Here is an 8,419-nt window from a genome sequence, read left to right as displayed (position 1 = left end):
CTGCTTGGGATACTTGGGATCTTAATTTTTTGTTTCAGAAGCTTGAGCGAGATTTTAAAGCCCCAGTCCTAAAAGATGCTTTATCATTATGGATTCAGAGCTTTCAATCACTGTCATCCAGCTCAAACCAAGAGTACTTTGTTCTTAAGAGAAAGGGGAGGGGTTTGTGTTGTGGATAGGTTTTGTACTGGTCAGTGCAATATCCAGCACAGAAAAGACAACCCTGGAGGAAATGCACTTGAAATAAAGGCTGCGTCGCTCATTTGAAAGGGAGGGTGCCAGGGGAACGCTGGCTCTAATATGTTCCATTATGGCACTTCTCTGCCCAGCTGGGTGTCTCAGTCACAAGTGGCAAGGCTTCAGCTGGATCCTAGATGAGGATGATTCAGTCTCCTCCAGATCCAGCTTTACAAGGTATCTGCAAACATCCACCCACAGTCAGTCACTGAAAACACACGTCTAAACCACTGGCACTTACAAAGGCCATATCAAATGGGAGTTAGACATCTAGGTGGTTTTCTCCTTTCTCTTTTCTAGACCAAAGTCTAGGCATAACAGGGCATAGCCTGGCAAACTGGCCTTGTTTGAAATAGTAGATTTTTCTGTTTATTAGTTTTTGGCAGGGCTGTTCAATAAAGACATCAGTGTAACAAATGGCATTTTTCAAATGCTGGACTAATAGTAATCAAGTACCCTCAGGTTTCTCTCTACATTTAAGAAAATGGAAGCACATTTTAACACCTGCTCCAAGGGAAACAAGACAGAAAGCTCCTATGCAGATCCTTGGAAAGATTTGGGTAGCCACCTCACATACCTTGGAACAGAAGAGATGACATTTGTTTTAATGTTTCCCCCTAGGAAAGGCCAAAAATTTCTCTAATGGCAAGAGAAAAACAGTTAATGACAGCAAACAGTTAAACTTGTCCTGGCGCAACTTCACCATGTCAGTAGAGCTGTTCCAGTAATGAACTGCAAGGTTATTGCAAGGTTAATAACATTCTGTTGTAAAAACTCTCACTTTATACACTGTCAGCAGTTAGGTAGCCAGCAACAGCCCCAGCCTGAGTAAGGAACTACGCCAGTGCACACCTAGAGCTGTGTTGCACTCTGGTGTCATAGTCGTGCCAGGTCGTGCCAGTTTGAGTGCTACTGCCCTCGTGATCCCTCTTGGCACTCCTGATGGTTTCAGCTATGATGTCCACGCCAAAGAAAAATGCCAACTGCATCCCTGGATATCTTTGGAGAAGTAGTTGCATGTCATGCATACAAAGGTCAGCAGAGTGCTCTGAAGCTCTAAAACTAAAAAGCAGCAAGAATCAAACAGAGGTCAGCTACACTGATTAGTGAGCATTAACTCTCACACAGAAAGGACAGCACCCAGCAAAGGCAGTCAGAGAAGAAGGCTAGGAAACAATAAGATGACATCTGTGCAAGGGCAAGAAAATTCTATAGTGAGATGAGGGCAGCAAGTGGCTCTCAGACCAGCTGCATGATGTGCAGTTTCTTTATACTCACCAAGAATAGGAACAGGCAGAAGCTGTTTGATGACTAGTTGTGCTAACGAACTCTTCAACGTGTAACGATTCATGAAGATAAGAGGAAGAGCCTAAGGCATTGGGAGGAAACAGGCACCTTCTATTAAAAAAGATGTGCAGCATTTCAGTATGTGCAACAAGTTAGGAAAACAAATCTGTGACTTAGTACATAGTTACTATCTATAAAAATAAATAAACGCCTAGGTTTAACATTCCAACAAAATACACATGTTCTCTAGTTACCAAAGGTATTTGTAATCACTCTTTTAGGTAAGAATATAAAATATTAAAAGAGCATTAAACATTATTATGTAGAGGACAATAGCAGTATGAATACAAAGACAGAAAAAGGAAAACAATTACCTCTGACTAATATTCCTTGGACATCTGTCCAACTGCCTTGTGTCACATACTGCTCTCTCCCCTAAACAGGACACCTGGTGCACTTGTGCATTTGTTCCTGATTCTCTGCGGTTTCTATATTCCCATAATACACTTGCAGGAAGTTTCATTTAGGAATAAATGGCCAGGACACCAGCTAGTGCTCAGTCTCCCTTGGAGGACAAAGGGGAAAAACTCCCACATTCACCCATAGCTGCCTCCTCAGACCTCTGTAAGTCCTGAGCACTGCTGGCCCAACTGTTTTGCCTAGCCTAGGACAGAGATGAAAGTCCACCTAACAAAAGCAGGAATAGCCATATTTTTCTGCCAGGCAGCTTATAAAGATCACTATTTAGTGTGGAGAGTGAGGAAGTGCATTATAGGGGTATCTACATTCGCAATGACTGTCATGAGGGTACCAGAGCTCGTTCTGATGTAGCAAACTCTGGAAACCACAAAAATTCCTATTCCAGCACAGCACAGAGCTAGCTAAGTAGCCCTCGGTTACCTAGCCCTCCTGGAAGGCTAATTAACCTGCATTCAGTGATGTATTTTCATGGCTATGCTACTTCTGGGATCTGAGCTAACTCTACCCAGCACAGATGACTGCAGATTTCAGCACTTGTTGAGTGCAAGACAGATCTCTTCCACAGCACCGCATCAAAAAATCAACTATAGCAACTCAGGGAGTTATTCTGTGTTTGTAAACCCTGGCCATTTCCTCTCTCCATCCATTTTCTAAGCTTGCAGAATAATAAAGAAAAGGACAGAAGAGGACGCACCAGAGAAAGCCAAGCAAGGTATTGGCTGACAGATGATCAGAAAAATTCTTATTCTCAACAGTTCTGGGGCAAGACATCAGAGTAGAGCATTAAAGCACAATCCTGAAGGATATCTGGCCGTATGATTATCTCAGCACCTACTTGTTCTCAGGAGAGCTTATTAGCAAAGCAATCATTGAGCAATACGTACACCAATACATGCTGCATAGGAAATGGCTCCCAAGCCATAGATGATCTGCTTTTTGTGAAGCAAGTCCTCCTAAAAAGGACAGAAGAAACATACTCCATAAGTACATTTATAAAACACTTGTAAATCATGGTCAAAATGGTCTTGTACAATTAAAATTATTTCAAAAATAAAAATCAACACATACTTCAGCCTTTGTGGTACCATTTCCATTTAACAGGGCGAATCCTGTGGTATATGTGTGAAATACGAACTGCAGAAAGGAGAGATTATAAGCAAAAATGAATTTGTGATTGAGTCTAGAAGACTTGTAAATGCAGAAAGAAAGAGGCAATTACCTGACAAAAAAAAGATTGCTTTGCGTGGAGCTGAAGTGATGAAACAATAACCTAAGAGGAAAATCCCACAAGAAAATTAGGTTTGATTAAGTTTTTGGTGAGCAGTGGTTGGCTAGAGCATGAAGAGAACTGCTAGGTTACTATTTGCAGCAGGGTCAACGGTTCCAGTCAGCACCCAAAGCCATTTGCCTTGTTTCTAGGCTAACACACTTTCTCGCCACAGATGTGACATAGTCACTTTTTCTATCCAGTATAAAACACAGAGACACAGTGATTAAAACACTGCGTGCAAGAATATTTGAGCAAGATGCTTTCTTACCCAAAATAAAAAAATGCATTTGTACCTGTGAGGCTTAAATAGATGCAAATAAAATAACTAAGATAATAAAAATGTAATTAAAGAAGTGAATGAGAAAGCATCAGATTGTTTTCACTAGCAGGGAGATAAATACTAGATCTAACTGATCTAAGATCAAAGATTTCAGAAATTACTTCCCAACTCCTCAAATTCAGGCAGTGAATAAGAATAATAGTTTTAATAAACCACAGACTTTCTTGAGGTCTGACCTGCCAAGCTCAAGGTGTGGAGCACTCTCAAAGAACAGAGTCAATCAAGATAAGGCAAATTTTGAATAAGAGGAGGGCAGGGAATGTCCAAAGCCTCAGAGGAGGATCAGTAATTAATTTAATATTAGTGGATCAACTACCTTTATTATTAATGCCAGCACTGAATCTAACCACATCTATGAAAGAGCACTAAGCTGTAAATATCAAACAGAAATATTTCTGTGAATTCTATTACTGTTCTTAATGAATTTAACAGCCATCAAGACTTTCATTACACTTTCTAGTAGCCTCATGTAAGTTCACACTGTAATCTTTATATGGAATGACATATCTCAGTATGTATACTCATGTGCCAAAACCAAAGGCAAACACATCTAAATAAATAAACATGTATATAATTGCAGCTACAGATTTAATGAAACAAAACGGTGCAATTTTGGAGCACTGTAACAAAAGCTTATCTCTTTTGTAATTTCTTGACAACACCATTTCTTACTTGCAAATGCAAAATCAACATAAGAAAAAATTCATATTCTGGGTCCGAAACACAGAACACAAGGCTCTGACTCCTTCCTACTACAGTTCCATTTCTTTTGAGGTTAAACAGACCAAAACCAGGCCTTGCTTTCAATGCTGAGTGATTTCACCTTGCATCAGAAAACTGATCTTCACACACAAACAATCTCTTAGAATGCTGCCGAAGGAAGGTAACTAACAGGTTTGGACTTCCAATGGGATTCCTTAAGGGCTCGATTTCTAGGTTATTCAGCACTTCCCATAAAACAGATGTCTTCTAAAAAGCTTGTGCTGAAAATACAACTAAGAAGCCTAAAACCTTCTATTCCCTCCCTCCAACCCCTGGCTTTGGAAAACTGTGAGCCAGGGGGTACACTAGCATCTTTCATGATTACTCACCAATGGAAGAGTTATGGGCAGGAAGGCTAAAAGGAAAGAAAACTTTATTTCAGTAAAAATAACTGCTGTGAGTCTAGATAGATGGTTTTGAGCAGAAAATGCCCCTAACTTTCCCCCTCTAGTTTAAGCTCTAAGTAAAACACTGCCCACAAAAAACCCACCATCACCATGGACTTCAATTCTAACCTTTGTCTTGCATTCCTCATTCAAGAAGCCAGACGACCTGGTCACAGCTTATAGCCAAAAGGAGCCCTTGTGAACTCCACTCAGTGTGGCTACTCGAAAACTATATAACTGAGTTTTGAACAGAAATTCAACTCTCTGTTCAAAAAGAGATAAGTGGCAACAAAGGCTGCCACATCTGTGAGTGGTTATACGAGATAATGCGTAAATAGCTGAAGTATGGTTATATCCGATTAACAACCTGTGCTGTCTTGGCTCCCTAAACATCACCCCAAGCAGACTTTAACTGCCAACACAGCAAGTAAATTCATACAGTAGCCACATCCATCAAGTGAAAACTTAGCTTATAGTAGACTGTTTTACATGTGGAGGGATTTGAGAACTCATTCTGCAATGACAAGAAAGAGAGACTGGTCAGACTATTTCTACCTAGCTGAGCAGATGAACTGTGGAGAAATTTCCTCAAGAGGACCACAGGAATAAATAAATCTTCAATAGACATGACAATGCAACTAACACAAGTAAGAGTCTGCTTGTTTTTCTGTATGGAGAAGCATATCACTGTAGTATCACAGTGGCTATTTACTATGAGCTATTCCCTTCTGATGCTTCAGTCACATACAAAAAGCTTCTCTTAAGGGAACATACCTGGAGGTCTGAACATAACAGGAATTATCTTGTCTGTATCAGGGTGTACACTGGACTTAAAAGAAAAAACAAAAAAAGAAAAACAGGCAAATTAGACCACCTTTGTCATACTTGAATAAGAAAGGAAAAAGAAAAATTTCTAAATATTTTGTAAACTTACCAGGCTTAGCAGGAAGGCTTGTTTTGTCTAAACAATTTGAAAATTAAGTTAGTAATCAGGTTTCAGAAGAGACTGGGTAAAATCTTCTTTCTAAATTTATTATATTTTTTCCCAATAACTTACTTTTATATGGAGTGCTATATATGTACACATCCCTTTAATTATTTTCCCTAAAATTTCTCTCCACATACTCCTTGTTGAATATAACTTACTCATCTGCCATGTGCTGTGTAACAGCATGAAAGCACACACTATGGCAGAACAGAGTGTTAATTTTAAAAAGTTAAGCTAGTAGGTATTTTAAAACAGAAAACAACAATTTAAATATGGCTAAAAGCCTAAACGCCTATGTTAAGCCTTTAGCTTTTCTGGAATCACAGAATTTTTTATTTCACCTTTCAGACTTTGACACACAAGGTACTGAATGCCACATGGGAAGAGCTGAGCCCACAGCAAGTCAAAAGAGAGACTCTTCCTAACGAACCAAACGCTACTTTCCAGCAATTCTGTGAGCAGGTTTCCCACCCAAGTACTGCTGCTGCTCATTTGATGAGATGTGAAACCAAACCAACCTGCCTTCTGTATGGCAATGAAATATAAGATTCACAATGAGCTCATTAAGCATTTTGCTTAGTAATATTTATCACCTACCTATACCATCCCAGCTGAGGACAGACAAGATTAGAGCAATGATTCCTAGAGTCATCTGAGAGCATCTTTTTAACTCAGCTATATGATACACAACCTAGCATTCTTCGGGATGGTAATACTGCAGTTTGGCATTAAAGTCAGTAGTAATCCAAAGAAATTCCTACTAGATTCACAGATTAGAAAAATCTCTGTAGTAATGAATTTTTCTTGTGTTATCCCTTGTATCTAATCTCAGTAGTCTGTCTGTTAGATATTATAATAATATCAACTATTTCAACTATGAAAAAAAGACACCTCCATTTTCTATAAACTCCATAATACCTGATCATTCTGTATGGGCTCACTTAGTATCTTCTCACTGTTTTGTAAGAATAACCTGGCTTTTCTTATTTCATCCTATATTTGAGAAAAAACAAAACAAAGAGAAAAAATAACTCAGATGATTTCAATATAACTGAGATGTTGCACTTCAGAATAAGACACTCTACATGCAAGCCTAGAATGTCTAGCTAATAAAGCACCTGTCCCTCACCAGAGCAGCGAAAGCAAGAAAGCACCTAGACACACAACCAATTCACAGTCGTAGGAACTTTTAGATTATTCAGGCTCCCTTGGTCCCTCTAAGTATCAATCCCTCAACCCATTACACAAATGCACTGGAACTTTAAGCATATGAAAAACCTCACTGAAATCAAGAGTGTTAATCTTGTACTTAAAGTTATCCACATGCGCTGGCAAACTCAAAGATTTGCTGCCAAAGCACCTAGATGACTATTTAAAAATGAAATTCCAAAGCAGCCTTTTAAAATTACCAGAAACGACTCAGAACATCACTAGATGTTCCTGCATGTTCACAAATGTGGGATCATGTTTTGGATTTTAGGCTCTTCCTTTAAACTTGGTTTAAGCTTTCAATAATGGAAAACAGGTACACTTAAACAAAGAGAATAAAACTGTAGTCTCATGTAGTTATCCATAGTCTGCATACAAAGCCGCCCCTCCTAGGAGAATTTATAAGATGATTTGACTTTTCCTCAACAGGCACATCTCTATTTGCAACAGCGTATTTTAATTCAAGGAGGCGTGTACTAATCCCAGATCTCCAAATCCTTGAATGTACTACAAAATTTTCTTGTTGGCATTTACATTATGTATAATATACATTCACTAAATTGTATTATTTGTACATGTAAACATATAGAGATATGTATTCATACCATATATACACATATAAAGAAACAGATTAATAGATAGACATAACACAGTAACTCTGTAAGTCACAAGGAAATACGTAATGTACACATACTTTGACAGTGTTCTTTTACTTTAGTGAAGCTTTCCCTTAAAAAATAAAAACTCAATCAATAAAAATTCCACTAACATACTGACCAACCAGCCGGCTCTCATACAATGTGCTGTGCTTTTTCCTCTGTCACCCTTGACAAAGTGGATTGACAGAAAAAGCACATCTTCCCCAGAATTTTGCTGTCATGACAGTACCTGAAATTTAGAAGCTACATTTTATGACTGTCAATGTGTTTAGTGTCACACTTTCCATAATTAATCTTAAAATTGTAATAATCATTCTCTGGTATAAAAAGGGCCTACAAATTAGTTGTGCTCCCTCTTAGGGGAGGATTCATTTCCATATAGCCACTTGGAGGAGAATCAAAGAGCTTCATGAGCTTCAGATTAAGCTGCACCACAAGGATGGGTATGCGGATTAGTGAGCGGATATTTTGGGTGCCTGTAGTGCAGTTCCGCAAACCCGTCCTCTCCGAAGCTGCGACAGCTCCCCATCATGAGTCCTCCAGCAGCTGACTGGATTTAAGAGCAGCAGGTCCGGATGCTTGCTTCATCCCTCTTGCCTTTGGGGGTTTCCTGATTCTTAATCGGGCTAATTCAGGTCTAAACAGGACTGCTGAAATGGCAGTGTCTAGAAATGCCCTTTTTTAATGATATTATATATAGAAAATGTATGTATTTTTATTTCTTAGATATATGTGTGTGTTTTATTTTTCCTCAGAAGCCTTGTAACGATACTATTTTACACCTTAGCAAAGTCAAATTTC

Source organism: Cariama cristata, unplaced genomic scaffold (assembly GCF_000690535.1).
Source record: "Cariama cristata isolate BGI_N322 unplaced genomic scaffold, ASM69053v1 scaffold5294, whole genome shotgun sequence".
In the NCBI taxonomy this organism is placed as follows: Eukaryota; Metazoa; Chordata; class Aves; order Cariamiformes; family Cariamidae; genus Cariama; species Cariama cristata.
This window is presented reverse-complemented; position numbering follows the sequence as displayed.